A 15048-nucleotide genomic window follows, 5' to 3' on the forward strand; every position below is an offset into this window, starting at 1 on the left:
ACCCCCACTATTAACATCCTGCAGGTTACCGTTCACCAGAAGTTGAATTGGACAAGCATATAAGTACTGTGGCTACAAAAGCAGGTCAGAGACTGGGAATTCTGCAGCAAGTAACTCACCTCCTGACTCCTCAAAGCCTGTCCATCATCTACAAAGCACAAATCAGGAGTGTGATGGAATATTCCAGTTGCCTGGATGAGTGCGGCTCCAACAACACTCAATAAGCTCGACACCATCCAGGACAAAGCAGTCAGCTTGATCGGCACCCCATCCACCACCTTCAACATTCACTCCCTCCACCACTGATGCACAGTGGCAGCAGAGTGTACCATCTACAAGATGCACTGCAGCAACGCACCAAGGCTCCTTCGAAAGCACTTTCCAAACCTGTGACCTCTACCACCTAGAAGGATAAGGGCAGAAGACACATGGGAACACCACCACCTGCAAGTTCCTCTCCAAGCCACGCACCATCCTGACTTGGAACCACATCGTCGTTCCTTCACCATCGCTGGATCAAAACCCTGGAACTCCCTTCCTAACAGCACTGTTGGTGTAACCACACCAGATGGATTGCAGCAGTTCAAGAAGGCAGCTCACAACCACCTTGTCAGCGCAATCAGGGATGGGCAACAAATGCTGGCCTTGCCAGCGACGCCCACATTCCATGAAAGAATATATAAAAGAAAGAATTACTGAATGACAATCGCAGCCATAACTGGCTTTAGCTCAGGGATGTTGAGGCCATCTCTATCACTGCGCCACCTCCCTGGTCAAGATTCACCCACTCAGCACATGCATAGAATTGTGCGAGGAACCTTTCTGTTGGCTCAGACCAGGCAGTACATTTACTGATTTAGCTATTGGCACAGTTTTATGTAAAAATGTTACCCTGTTTTTAGGTTGTTTTACCCTGGACATGAAATAGCTGAAACTCAACCTCCATTTTCACATTGACATTGCTGCTAATTAAGATGGCAGAAGGTTCTGGAATCTGCTTTGTATGCAGCTTCTGAGGACAGAAGCATTACACATCTGGACATGATCAAAAATTGGCTACAATATGAAGTGTATCTGTCTCAGTTACAGTAGGAATTCGGGGTCAGCTGGTGGATGGGAATACATTTCAACAGAGAAGTCAGTCTTTCAGCAAAAATTGCCAAAAAAAATTGGCTTGGCCTTTCCACTGAACAATATTCCAAAGACGTACATCTGAAGCACATATTATAGCGTGGCATTTTAAATGGAAATGGTAATGCTGCCTGTATTCACGTCTTCCTTGTTCACTTTATTTTATTTATCAACCTTCCTTTTAGTTGTGGTTCGCCTTCCGTAAACATTTTTCATAGGAACGTAGGACAAGTAACCTCAAAATGTTGAACTGTTTTGGGAGGTCTTTGTCAGTCATGAAATAAACCCGACATAATGTTGTGGTTCCATCAAATAATCTGTTTATATGAAGACTTGATTGTAAGATAGGCTCCTATTTTAAGTTTTAAAAAATATTGTTAACTGTTGTATGTAGTGGTGGGTGTGAGAGCATAGTGATCCTTACTCATTTCATAATAAAGGATAATGCGGCTAGGTGTGACTGATGGATACCATGCTCCGTGTGCTGTGGGAAAGACTCAGGCAGTACAATCCTCCTGAAAACAATGATTATGTTGTAAAGCTTTGGCTTAGTTAGGGGTTACCATTGAATGTTTTATCCGTGCATTTGTGATAGAAAAGACTGTGGGATTTTAATCTAAGGCCATTTGAATTTGATGTTGTTTCTGATTACTTGGTCATTTCTTTCGGAAAGCACATGGACCAGCTGCTGGGGTTAATGAAAGCTCCATTCTTGACAAGTGAAACGGATTCATACATCGATTTTACAGGGATATATGACAACTATAATTATCAGAAGACATCTAGAACAGTGTTTCCACAAGATCAAGTCACATGAGGTGGTATCTGGAGCTGGCAGTTACGAAAGGGGCCAGATGGACTTCTGAATCTTGTGAACAACATCCTTTATGGTCTCACAGATCACACATTTTCTGTAACTAATCTGCTTCCTACACCAACACATTTGTTCTCAGTTAATCCATTGGTTGCGTTTTCTCCCATTTTATTCATGCACAATCTACAGGCCAAACTTATTAACACTTAGCTGCCTGAAGAAGCAATGGAAGACATTTAAGGGGATATTTCAGAATACTCAGGAGAAGTATATTCCTACTATAAAGAAAATTTCTAAGGGGAGGACCCACCATCCATAGTTAACTAAAGAAGTTAAGGAAAGCATCAAACTGAAGGAAAAAACATATAAATATGCAAAAATGAGTGGCAGGTCATATGATTGATCAGAATATAAAGAAGGGCAGAGAATGAATAAAAGGTTAATCAGGAGAAAGAAATTAGAGTATGAGAGGAAGCTAGCTAGAAATGTAAAAACATATAGCAAGAGTTTCTACAGCTATTTAAAAAGGAAAAAAGTAAGTAAAGTGAGTGTTGGTCCTCTAGAGAATGGGGAGTTAATAGTAGATAATAAGGAAATGGCGGATGAAATGAACAAATGTTTTGCTTCTGTCTTCACTACAGAGGATACAAAAAACATTGCAGTAATAGCTGTAAATCAGGAGGTGGAAGGAAGAGATAAACTTGGGGAAATCACAATCACCAGGAAAGCCGTACTGAGCAAACTGATGGAGCTGCGGGCTGACAAGTCCCCAGGTCCTGATGGACTTCATTCTAGGGTCTTAAAAGAGGTGGCTAATGAGGTAGTAGATGCGTTGGTGTTAATTTTTCAAAATTCGCTTGATTCCAGCAGACTGGAAAGCGGCAAATATAACTCCTCTATTCAAGAAGAGGGGGAGGCAGAAAACAGGTAACTATAGGCCAGTTAGCTTGACATCTGTCGTGGGGAAGGTGTTAGAATCAATCATTAAGGAGGCTATAGCTGGGCACTTAGTAAAACTCAAGGTAATCGGGAATTGTCAGCAGGTTTTGTGAAAAGGAAATCATGTTTAACCAATTTATTGGAGTTCTTTGAAGGAGTAACATGCACTGTGGATAAAGGGGAGCCTGTTGATGTACTGTACTTGGATTTTCAGAAGGCATTTGACAAGGTGCCATATAAAAGGTTATTGCACAAAATAGGAGCTCCTGGTGTATTGGGTAACATGTTAGCATGGATAGAAAATTGGCTGGCTGGCAGAAAGCAGAGAGTATGCATAAATGGGTCCTGTTCTGAGTGGCAGGATGTGACAAGTGGAGTGCCGCAGGGGTCTGTGCTGGGGCCTCAACCTTTTACAATTTATATCAATGACTCAGATGAGGGGAACGATGGCTTGGTAGCTAAATTTGCAGATGACACAAAGATAGGTAGGAAAGTATGTTGTGAAGAGGACATAAGGAGGTTGCAGACTGATATGGATAGGTTGAGTGAGTGGGCAAAAATCTGGCAGATGGAATATAATGTGGGAAAATGTGAAGTTGTTCACTTTGGCAAGAAGAGTAAAAAAGCAGAGTATTACTTAAACGGAGAACGACTGCAGAATTCTGAGATGCAGAGGGATCTAGGTGTTCTAGTGCATGAGTCACAAAGGGTTGGTATGCAGGTACAGCAAGTAATCAAGAAGGCTAATGGAATGCTATTCTTTATAACGAGAGGAATTGAAAATAAAAGTAAGGATGTCATGCTTCAGTTATACAGGGCATTGGTGAGACCACATCTCGAATACTGTGTGCAGTTTTGGTCTCCTTATTTAAGGAAGGATGTAAATGCGTTGGAGGCGGTTCAGAGGAGGTTTACTAGATTGATACCTGGAATGAGCGGGTTGTCTTATGAGGAAAGGTTGGACAGACTGGGCTTGTTTTCACTGGAGTTTAGAAGAGTGAAGGGAGACTTGATTTAAGTTTCTAAGATCCTGAATGATCTTGACAAGGTGGATGTGGAAAATATGTTTCCTCTTGTGGGCGAGTCCAGAACTAGGGGGCACTGTTTTAAAATTAGGGATCACCCTTTTAGGACTGAGATGAGGAGAAACTTTCTCTCTCAGAGGTTTGTGCAACTTTGGAACTTTGCCTCAGAAGGTGGTGGAGGCGGGGTCATTGAATATTTTTAAGGTAGAGGTAGATAGGTTCTAGTTAGGCAAGGGAATCAAAGATTACCGGGGGTAGATGTGAGTGTGGAATTCGAGACTCAAACAGATCAGCCATGATCTTCTTGAATGGCGGAGCAGGCTTGAGGGTCGAATGGTCTACTTCTGCTCCTAATTCGTATGGTCGTATGTTCGTATGCATAAGCACAACCTTAGGAACATGGAAACAGGTTTAGGCTACTCAAACTCTCGAGCCTATTCTGCCAGATAATTAGATCATGGCTGATCTGTACCTCAACTCCGTTTACTCATTTTGTTCCCTATCCCTTGATGCCCACCCATCCCTAATAAAAATCTATTGATCTCAGTCTTGAAAATTTCAACCTTTTTACAGTTGACATAATGGGATAGATTTTAGTTTCCTGGCTCAGAGATTTTTTTGACATAATTGTACATACAAAGAAAGACTTGACATTCATTTATATAGCATCTTTCACAATCTCAGGTCTTCTAAAGTGCTTTACAACCAATTAAGTACTTTTAAAAAAAAGATCAGTCACTTCAGCCCACAGTTCTGATACAGGAACTGTGGCAACCAACTTATGCACAGCAAAGTCCTACAAATAGCGATGAAATAATAATCAGGTAATCCATTTCTTGTGATTTTTTTTTTTTTTTTTTTTTTAGAGATACAGCACTGAAACAGGCCCTTCGGCCCACCGAGTCTGTGCCGACCATCAACCACCCATTTATACTAATCCTACACTAATCCCATATTCCTATCACATCCCCACCTGTCCCTATATATTTCCCTACCACCTACCTATACTAGGGGCAATTTATAATGGCCAATTAACCTATCAACCTGCAAGTCTTTGGCATGTGGGAGGAAACCGGAGCACCCGGAGGAAACCCACGCAGACACAGGGAGAACTTGCAAACTCCGCACAGGCAGTACCCAGAATCGAACCCGGGTCCCTGGAGCTGTGAGGCTGCGGTGCTAACCACTGCGCCACTGTGCACTGGTTGAGAGATAAATGTTGGCCAGGACACTGGAGAGCACTCTCCAGCTCATTTTCAAAATATTGCTCTGGGATCTTTTACATCAACTTCAGAAAACAGTTGGGGCTTCAGTTTTACACCACATCTGCAAGACAGCACAGTACCCCAATCTCATGCAAAATTTTGTACTCCAATCTCTGGAGCAGGGCTTGAATCCACAACTTTCTGATTCTGAGGTGAAAGTGCTACCCACTGAGCCACTGCGGATGCAAGCAATTAGGCTGTCGAGGTCTGCTAAGAAATTAACCGGAAACCCTAAATCATAAAATATTAAGTCAGTAGATGTTGTGCCTGGTGCTTTATGAATTCAAAGTAACATTTGAATATAAGAAATATCAAGGACAGGAAATGGCCACTCAGTCCATCCATCTAGTATTTCATATTACTCAGCCTAGAGATCAACTGTATCTTGAGTTGTTCTAATTTCTTTGACTTCACTGCTTTACTAGGTAGATAATTCCAAACTTTGCTCACCCTTTGAATAAATAACCTTTTTACTTATTGTCTGTTTTAAATTTAATTTTCACTAAATTTATGTCCAACTGACCTAACTAATCATGAAGTAATATTCTGAAAGTACCTTATCTATGCAATACTTCACATTCCAGTCGTTTGGTCTCCATTAACCCTCTCTCTATATGGCAGAGATTTAATTTCTTTGTTTTTTCGTTCTGATAAATCACCCCAATCTGCCAACGCTGATGGCAAATACGTCTTCTGCGGTATCACTAGATCAGAATAAGAAGGAGGGACCCTGATCATTATTTCCTTCCCTTGCCTAGAGGAACTAAGGCTAATTGTAGCATGTTTTTCCCGAAAATGTACTTTATTTATAAAATTGTAAAGGTACATTACAGCACAATTCAACTGTGGCAGTTCATATAGCACAATATGGGTCAATTTGGTTAAGTACAGTACATGGCACTCTGGGATGCCTCACTCCACTTACAAAGCAGATTGTATCTACAATTGCATTACATTAAACATACAACCTGATAGGTTTTACACTGATTCCAGGCCCTTGGTGTACTATCGTGGGAGGGTCCGAAATCAAGGCCTTTTCCCGTTGAGTCATTGCGGTGGCCGTACCAAACTTTAGTGCATACCTCAGCATGCAGTCCTGGACCTTGGAGTGTGCCAGTCTGCAGAACTTGGCTGTAGACAGCTCCTTGCATTTGAAGAGCAACAAGGTTTGAGCAGACCAAAGAGCGTCTTTCATCAAGTTGATGGTCCTCCAGCACTAGTTGAAGTCTGTCTGTGTGTGTGTGTTCTTGGCAACAGTCCGTACAAAGTGTCCTGTGTTACAAAGCTGCTCAGGATGAACCTTGACAAAAGCCACTGCATCTCTTTTCAGATGTTCTTTGCAAATCCACATTCCAGAAGGAAATGGGTAATGGTCTCTTTATCATGACCTCAGCTGGGAACTCAGCTAATTCAGTTCAGAGTGCAAATCAATGTTGGGGCCTTCCCGGGTTGACACAATTCACTGTGGATGGTTCATTTACAAATTGAGCAATCAACATGCTCCATCTAACACATCGGTTTGGACTGTCAATAACAACAATCCAATTTCTGCATTTTGAGTTAAAGGAAGGAAAGTGAACTGAGGGGAACTGAGACTGTGATGTAAAGTTGTTGAGGGAGTGACCTTATTAATCTCCAGCTTCCTGACAAGAGACTAATTCAGCAATTCTTAATCTGATTCCTGGAGTTGTGGAAAATCTGAGTTTAGGCCCATTTAGCAGTAAAATGGAGTGGAGTCACTCTGAGCACTAATGGGGCTACTGTTAATTAGTGACATATGATCTGATAAAAACGATTAATTTATTTAAACCATTTAATAACTTTTCCTGCCTTTGTATTGATGTAGATTGATCGGGTCATTGCAAAAGCTTTTAGTACATTAATGCTTCCTTTTAGTATAATTAACTTGGTGGTAAAAATAGATCAGAGTTATAAGCAAAGATAGGAAAATCTTTATGACCTGATAGTTAGAAGGTTGTTTAGTGTATCCAACCAATCCAGTTTTTATTGTATAAAAGCTGGCCCTAATCAGTTTTGGTCAGGTTTCTTTTCCGACAAGTGTGGTGCTGTAAGACTATATTTAATGAATAAAACATCAATTCAAACTTGATTTAAAGTGTGATTGTTGAATAGGTGGGGTTTAGAGTTAATTGTGCAGGATTTGGTTAGATTGGGGCTCCATTGAGAATTTCATTGTAAAAATGGACTCATTGAAATTTTGTATGACTGTAGGTTTCAGTTGTATTCCATGTTCTATTCCATTGTCCCACCCAGTCAGTTAGTATAAAACATTCTTTCCATAGAAAGTAAAGCATTGAGCATACTTGATTACTTTAGGAGTGTATTCACACTGATGCACAGCAGTTTCGACACTGCTATTATAGTAAAAATACAATTTAGATGCGAAGAGGAGTGAGACTCCCTGGAGAACATAATCTCACTCCACTTCATTTCAAGTATTAACACTTGATTCACGTTGCAGAAGTTTACCATCAGTAGAAAACCAAAAATGCTTTACACTAAAACTAAGCTTGTTGAGTGAGTATAAAGTTAATCTGCGTTTGCTGACTAAACAAAGCCGCACAGCATGCATTACAATGGCAATTTAAAGGATTAACACTCAATATTAAGATATATTTTACTTTATGATCAGAACATTTCTTAAGGTGTAATGAGAGTTGAGATAATTTAAAAAATGTCTTGTGACTGTCTAATAACTTCAAATCATGTTTTCCAGTCTTTAATTTGGTTTGACTTCTGGTCTGCGCTGAGTTAGGATCTCAGCTGAGCGACAATAAGGGTGACCTTGAACTTAGGAGGTTTAAAGTTAGGCTGTGCTCCGCTTCCTGATTTCTACGAGGTGACCTCTGCACTTGAGTCTGGATGTTGGGTGATCAGGCTTGACTGTGATGCTCTCCATGGTTGAATGCCCTTAACAATACTTGACATCTCAGCTCACAATGGCCACTTTGATGAGGTATAGAGGGTCTGTGTTTATAGAATCCTAGAATAGTTACAACATAGAAGGAGGCCATTCAGCCTGTCGAGTCCATGCTGGCTCTCAGCAAGAGCAATTTAACTAGTCCCACTCCCCCGCCCTTTCCCTGTGGTCCTGCAATTTTTTTCTCTTCAGGTGTTTATCCAATTTCCTTTTGAAAGCCATGATTGAATTTGCCTCCACCACACTCTCAGCCAGTGCATTCCAGATGGTAACCATTCGCTGTGTAAAAAGTTTTTCCTCAAGTTGCTTTTGGTTTTTCCGCCAATCACCTCAAATTCGTGTCCTCTGGTTCTTCACCCTTCCTCCAATGGGAACAGTTTCTCTCTATTCACTCTGTCTAGACCCCTCAAGAGTTTGAACATCTCCCAACAAATCTCCTCTCAGCCTTCTCTTTCCTAAGGAGAAAAATCCCAGATACTCCAATCTATCCACACAACTGAAGTCCTCATTCCTGGAACCATTCTCATAAATCTTTCCTGCACCCTCTCTAAAGACATCCCAAAGTGCAGTTCCTCCATTGATCTTCCCACTTTCAGGAAAAGGTAATATTGAGTGGAAAAAACATATAAACTACATCACTACAAATTACATTTTACGTCTTCTTCAGCTATCTGTGCAATTGCCTTTGCTGTCCATTCATGGGGTGGCGCAGTGGCTAGCACCGCAGCCTCACAGCTCCAGCGACCCGGGTTCGATTCTGGGTAGTGCCTGTGTGGAGTTTGCAAGTTCTCCCTGTGATTGTGTGGGTTTCTGCCAGGTGCTCTGGTTTCCTCCCACAGCCAAAGACTTGCAGGTTGATAGGTAAATTGGCCATTGTAAATTGCCCCCGAGTGTAGATAGGTAGTGGGGGTGTGGTAGAGGATATGGGATTAATGTAGGATTAGTATAAATGGGTGGTTGTTGGTTGGCACAGACCTGGTGGGCCAAAGGGCCTGTTTCAGTGCTGTATGACTCTATGATTGGAGGAGAGAGAAGGTTACCTATGATACTTCTATCTTCTTTCTGTAAGATTTAAGCATTATGCCTAGACATGAGCCACCTAAAGACTACATGTATATTTGAGAATAATACATTTTGGAAGAAAAACTATTGAAGTTGATAGTTGCTTTGTAGAGATAGCCACCATTAATGAGAATCCATTACATTGTTAGATTGTCAGGCAGAACGTATGCTGCATTGGGGCAGTACATCAATTTCATATTGCTGAGGTTTCCAAACAGCAACATGCATTCCAAATATGGGATGAGAATTTGGAGGTACCCAGTTTGGGGATTTTAACATCCGGCTGCAGTCAAAATAAAATATTTCCTTAGTGGTCATAAATTATATAGGGTTATGGTTCTAAGCCACCTTTGTAAACACTGTGATTTTTTTGTGGCTATATTCAGGAGTTACCATACAGCTAGGAATCAACATTTATTTAATGATTGATGAAATTTAGGTGAAGGGACAAGGACACCACAAAAGTTGAAATGGGTAGGAGAAAAATGAAATCAAATAGCAGTGATTAGCTGGCACTCGGAATAGATTTTAAAAGCCTGTAGACTGTAGCAGGAAGAAACGACTGAGGAAGAAAAGGAGTCCCACAGATCTGAGGCCCTGGGAAAGAATGAGCTTGTTAAGAGACAGTGAGATGAGTCTGGATTACATGAGCATGAAAATCCAAGAGGAAGAGTATGTTTTGGGAAGTGCTCGACTAGAAAAGAGCAAGGTCCATCTAGTCACCAGATGCAATGATAATGGAGTTGTTGTTTAATTATCAAAACCATTCTCTATTAATCAGTCTACAACAGATACAGGAATTACATGAGGAAAAGGCCCCTGTGGTGGAGAGCTTTGGGAGGAAAAAGTTGACTTGAAACTCCAAAATGCTGGAAAATGCACCAAATAAAATGTCAAGAATGAACGCTTCTAGGGATGAATGAACCCAGAACCCCATTAATAAATCGTCCATCTTCATCACACACATCCTTCCTCAGAAATATACAAATCTACAAATGTGCTTTTATGTATTTTAGCTTTGCTTTCCTTCATTACTGGTAATTGAATGTATGGTACATCTACAGTTTAAGTTACAACAAGCATTCAATTGTACATTTCATAGCACTAAATAATCAGATGGGCATTGGGTAAATTTTTTCTGAAGCTGTTAGCCAGCTGTTGCTGATGTTCAAGGTTGACACATCTGGGGGAAGCTTCATATGTAAAAACTATTTCTGATTTCTACTCCAGTGTTTACATAGTAGGACCTTTTAGACAGGAGTATATAGTCAGTGCATATAATGTCCACTTTATCCATTTATTCTTAATGAGCAATGCCAGTCGAATGCTGAGTTGGCCACCTTAAACAGGCATTCCAATTAACTTTTTTCTATCTCAAAGAGGAACATTCTTTAGAAAGTCTCTCAAATCAGTATATCATACCATCAGAAAGCCATTTATGTCACAGAAGGAGGCCATTTGGACCATCGAGTCTATGCTGGCTCTCTGTGAAGCAATCCAGTCTGTCCCATTACCCTGCTCTGTCCTTGTAGCCGTGCAACTTTATTTCCTTCAAGTGCCCATCCAATTTCTTTTTGAAATACCTGATCATTTCCACTACCCTCGTATTCAGCGAGTTCCAGGTCATTACCCCTCACTGCATAGAAAAGTTCTTCCTCATATCTCCCCTGCATTTCTAGCCCAAAGCCTTAAATCTATGTCCCCTAGACCTTGTACCATCATGGGAACAGTTTTGTCTATCTTAATTAAACCTGTCATCATCTTGTAAACCTCCATCAAATCTTCCCTCAATCTCCTTTGCTCTAATGAAAACAATCCAAACTTCTCCAATCTTACCTTGTAGCTAAAATTCCCCCATCCCTGGAACCATTCTGGTAAATCTCCTCTGCATCCTATCAAGAACCCTCACATCTTTCCTAAAGTGTGGTGATTAGAACTGGACACAATACTTTAGTTGTGGCTTAACCAGAGCTTTATAAAGTTTCAGCATAACTTTCCTGCTTTTGTACTCAATACCACTATTTATGAAGCCCAAGATCCCATATGCTTTACTAAGCACTCTCTCAATACGTCCTGCCACCTTCAAAGATCTAAGCATTTAAAGCCCCAACTCTCTCTGTCCCTGCACACTTTTTAGAACTGTGCTATTAAGTCTATATTGCCTCTCCCTAACCCTTCTGTGAAAATGCATCACCCCGCACTTCTCTGTATTAAATTCCATCTGCCACTTGTCTGCCCATTCTGCTAGCCTATCTGTGTCCTGTTGCAATCGATTTGTATCATCCTCATTGTTTGCCATTCCTCTAAGTTTGGTATCATCAGCAAATTTTGTAATTTTACTCTGTATTCCAATATCCAAGGCATTTATATATATCAAAAAAACAGTGGTCCCAGCACTGACCCTGAGGGAACACCACTGTCAACTATCCTCCAGTCTGAAATACAATCATTTACCATGACTCGCTGTTTTCTATCCTTAGGCCAATTTTTTTATCCAAGCTGACACTGACCCTCCTATTCCACGAGCTTCAATTTTGTTAACCAGCCTTTTATGTGATATTTTGTCAAATGCTTTCTTAAAATCCATATAGACAACATCCATCACTTTCCCTTCATCAACCTTCTCAGTTACTTCATCAAAAAATTTAATTTCATTAGTCAAGCACAATCTGCCTTTTACAAATCTGTGCTGGCTCTCCTTAATTAATTCAAACCTCTCCAAGTGCCTGCTGATTTTTTTTTTCCTGATTATTGTTTCTAAAACCCTAAAACCTTAACCACCGTTGTTGTTAAACTGACCAGCCTATAGTTACTAGGACTGTCCTTACATCCTTTCTTCAAAAAGGGTATCACATTTGCCACTTGCCAATCCTCTGGCACCTCCCCCGTATCTAGGGAAAATTGGAAGATTATGACAAGCCCTTCCGCTATCTCTAACCCCACTTCCTTTAGCAACCTGGAATGCAAGCCATCTGGATCAGGCGACTTATTTACTTTAAGCATAGCCAGCTTTACCAGAACACCTGCCTCTCAGTTTTCACCCCATCCATGACCTCTACCATCTCTACTTCTATCGATATTTTGTCAGCCTCCTCTTCCTTAGCAAACAAAGTACTCATTCAGTATTCTGACCTTGTCCTGGGCCTCTGAGCCTATATCACCTCACCTCCCTTTTTTCTTCCCTATCTTTTCTTAACACTTTATATTCTTAAGTATTAAGCACCCTGTCCTCACCATTTTTAGGCCAGGTTTCTGTTATTGCCACTACATCATAATCCCACATGGCTATTTGTGTTGTAGCTCACCAACCTTATTCACCACACTTTGTGTGTTTACATAACCTGCATTGTAAATCAGTCTTTGTATTCCTTGTAGTCCTTCTTAGTCCGCTCATATCTAATATGGTACTGCTCTCTTCTCTAGTACTATCCAACACTCTCACTTTATGCACTTTATTCCTCTTTTTTACATCTATATGCTGGTTCACATCCCCCTGCCAATTTAGTATAAATCTTCCCCAACTACACGAGTGAACCTCCTCATGAGGACATTGGTCCCAGGCCCGTCCCTTTTGAATAGGTGCCTCCTGCCCCATAACTGGTCACAATGCCCTAAAAATCTGAAGCCCTATCTCCTGCACCACACCACAAGCCACGCATTGATGCTCCCTACCTTCCCATTTCTACTCTTTCTAGCGTGCGGCACTGGGAGTTATTTAGAAATTACTACCTTCGAGGTCCTACTTTTTAACCTCAATGCAAGCCCTCTCTATGTCATTGGAACCAACGTGTACCACAATGGGGAGGCAGTGGCGTAGTGACAATGTCATTGGACTAGTAATCCAGAGCCCAGGCTATTGCTCTAGGGCACTGGTAGAATCCCCCCATAGCAGATGGTGAAATTTGACTCCAATTAATAAATCTGAAATTAAAAAGCATCTCCAATGGTGATCATGAAACCATTGTTGATTGTTGTAAAAACCCATCTGGTTTAGGGAAGAAAATCTGCCGTCCTTACCTGGTCTGGCCTACGTGTGACTCCAGACTCACAGCAATGTGATTGTCTCTTAAATGCAGAATACTCTGCACCTTCTCCATGATGTCCTATACCCTGGCACCAGGGAGATAACACATCATGCTAGACTCACAATGATGGTTACATAGATGCTTGTCTGTCCCCCTAACTATAGAATTTCCGATAACGATTGCATTTCTACTCTTTGCTGTTCCCTCCTGTGCAGTCTCCTGCCCATTGGTGCCATGGTCTGAACTGTACTCCTTCAAGCTGTCATTACTTCCAGTAGTCTCCAATGCTGGGTACCTGTTTGAAAGTGGCACACACCCTGAAGACTCCTGTACTTCCTGCCTCTTCCTACTCTTTTGGATGGCCACCCATCTACTATCCTGAACTCCTACTGCCTTGGGTGACTGCCTCCTGGAATGTCTGATCCAGGAAACGCTCATTCTCCCTGATGCTCTGCAGTGACTCCTGCTGCCCCTCAAGCTGGGAAATCCTGAGCTCGAGCTGAAACAGCTGGAGACACTTCCTATCTACATAGTACCCCAAGACATATGAAGTGTCCTGAAGTTCCCACATGGTGCAAGAATTGCAAGCAACATGACTCAAATGCATATCCAAGATCTAAAATAACCCTTGTATTCCCTCTTTTACAATCTAATTAGTAGCTTGTTTAAACTATTAATTTTAACTACTGTCTCTAGACCAGCTCTGTGCTCATACTCTTATACTGTTATATTTAACCAAAATGAACTTTTGTTTTCCCAGCTCCGAGTTTAAACAATTGCGCTAGTTTAGAGAAAAACTGAGAAATATGCACCAACAAGTACTTGCCTGCTTTATCATGCTTTTGGAATGCGGTCAGTCTGTTCTGAAGCCCCCCATCAACTCTTTTATTCTCTCCTCGTTTTGCTGTACTTTTGCTCTCGGGCCTGTTCCACCCCACCAGTCTCACTGTGCTCTCGCTCTTTAATCCACCTCGCTGGTCTGTCTGTGTTCTTGCTCTCGGGCCTGTTCTTCTGCTGCTATTTTATCCTCCCCGCTGGCCACTCTGTGCTCTCGCTCCTGTCTTATTGAAATTCCTCAAACCCCTTAAGCAATGCACATTGATTTTCGAGAATGTGGTGTAAAATGGTGTTATACATTTGTTAAGGGTTGTAAAGGAAGTGAGTATCTAAGTTATGAGGTCCTGCTGTCATCTCTTTGATTCAATTTACTTAAAATTCTTTAATTCATGTCAGAACCGAGAAATAACAAAGCTTTGATTTGTGGAGGTAATTTAAAACTATGGAAAACCCTTCTGTCCAAGTTAGCTCTCAATAAACAAAGGGTTTTATGTGATTTCTTTCAATATTAGATTTTTGGGGCATTTATTCTCATAAAAGTGAGGGATGACAGAACAGTGAATGGAATATTATTCTGCTTTGCAACTGGTGATAGGATCACGTACCCTCAGGTCAGAAACTGCTAATATTATCCTCTAAGCATTAGTTTTGACAAATCCGTAAATATGTTTTCAAACATCACCTTTATGGATTGGTTTAAACCAGCACACAGAGGGAAATGTTGGGGCAGATGTAATATATAACTCCCTCCTACCATAACCTGGCCTTCAGCATGCTCGCCCCTCAGTGTGACATTCTCATTTCCCACATTTTCTTGCAGCTTCTCCGAGTGAGTTTGCTGAACCCCATCACAATGGCACACATTCCTGCCACTTGATTGGTTGCTGGCTGACCCTCCCAAGTTCAGTAAAGGGTGAGCTTCTGACACAGCTCACAGGTTTCAGTTAAACAGCCACTGTTTACATTTGATAATGTAATCAGATAGCAATAATGTATTTCTCTTCAAGCT

The 15048-nt window shown here is 41.2% G+C and overlaps 1 long non-coding RNA gene across 1 annotated transcript in view; it reads left to right on the forward strand.

Annotated features, from left to right (window-relative positions):
- LOC137347008 (uncharacterized) overlaps positions 1-4507 on the forward strand; it is a 54817-nt gene extending 50310 nt beyond the window's left edge. The window contains exon 3 of the long non-coding RNA XR_010968844.1: positions 25-4507. This is a non-coding gene — a long non-coding RNA (uncharacterized lncRNA). The remainder of the gene's footprint in view (positions 1-24) is intronic.
- The last annotated feature ends 10541 nt before the right edge of the window (positions 4508-15048 follow it).

The sequence above is a fragment of the Heterodontus francisci genome, chromosome 31 (assembly GCF_036365525.1).
Source record: "Heterodontus francisci isolate sHetFra1 chromosome 31, sHetFra1.hap1, whole genome shotgun sequence".
Taxonomy (NCBI): domain Eukaryota; kingdom Metazoa; phylum Chordata; class Chondrichthyes; order Heterodontiformes; family Heterodontidae; genus Heterodontus; species Heterodontus francisci.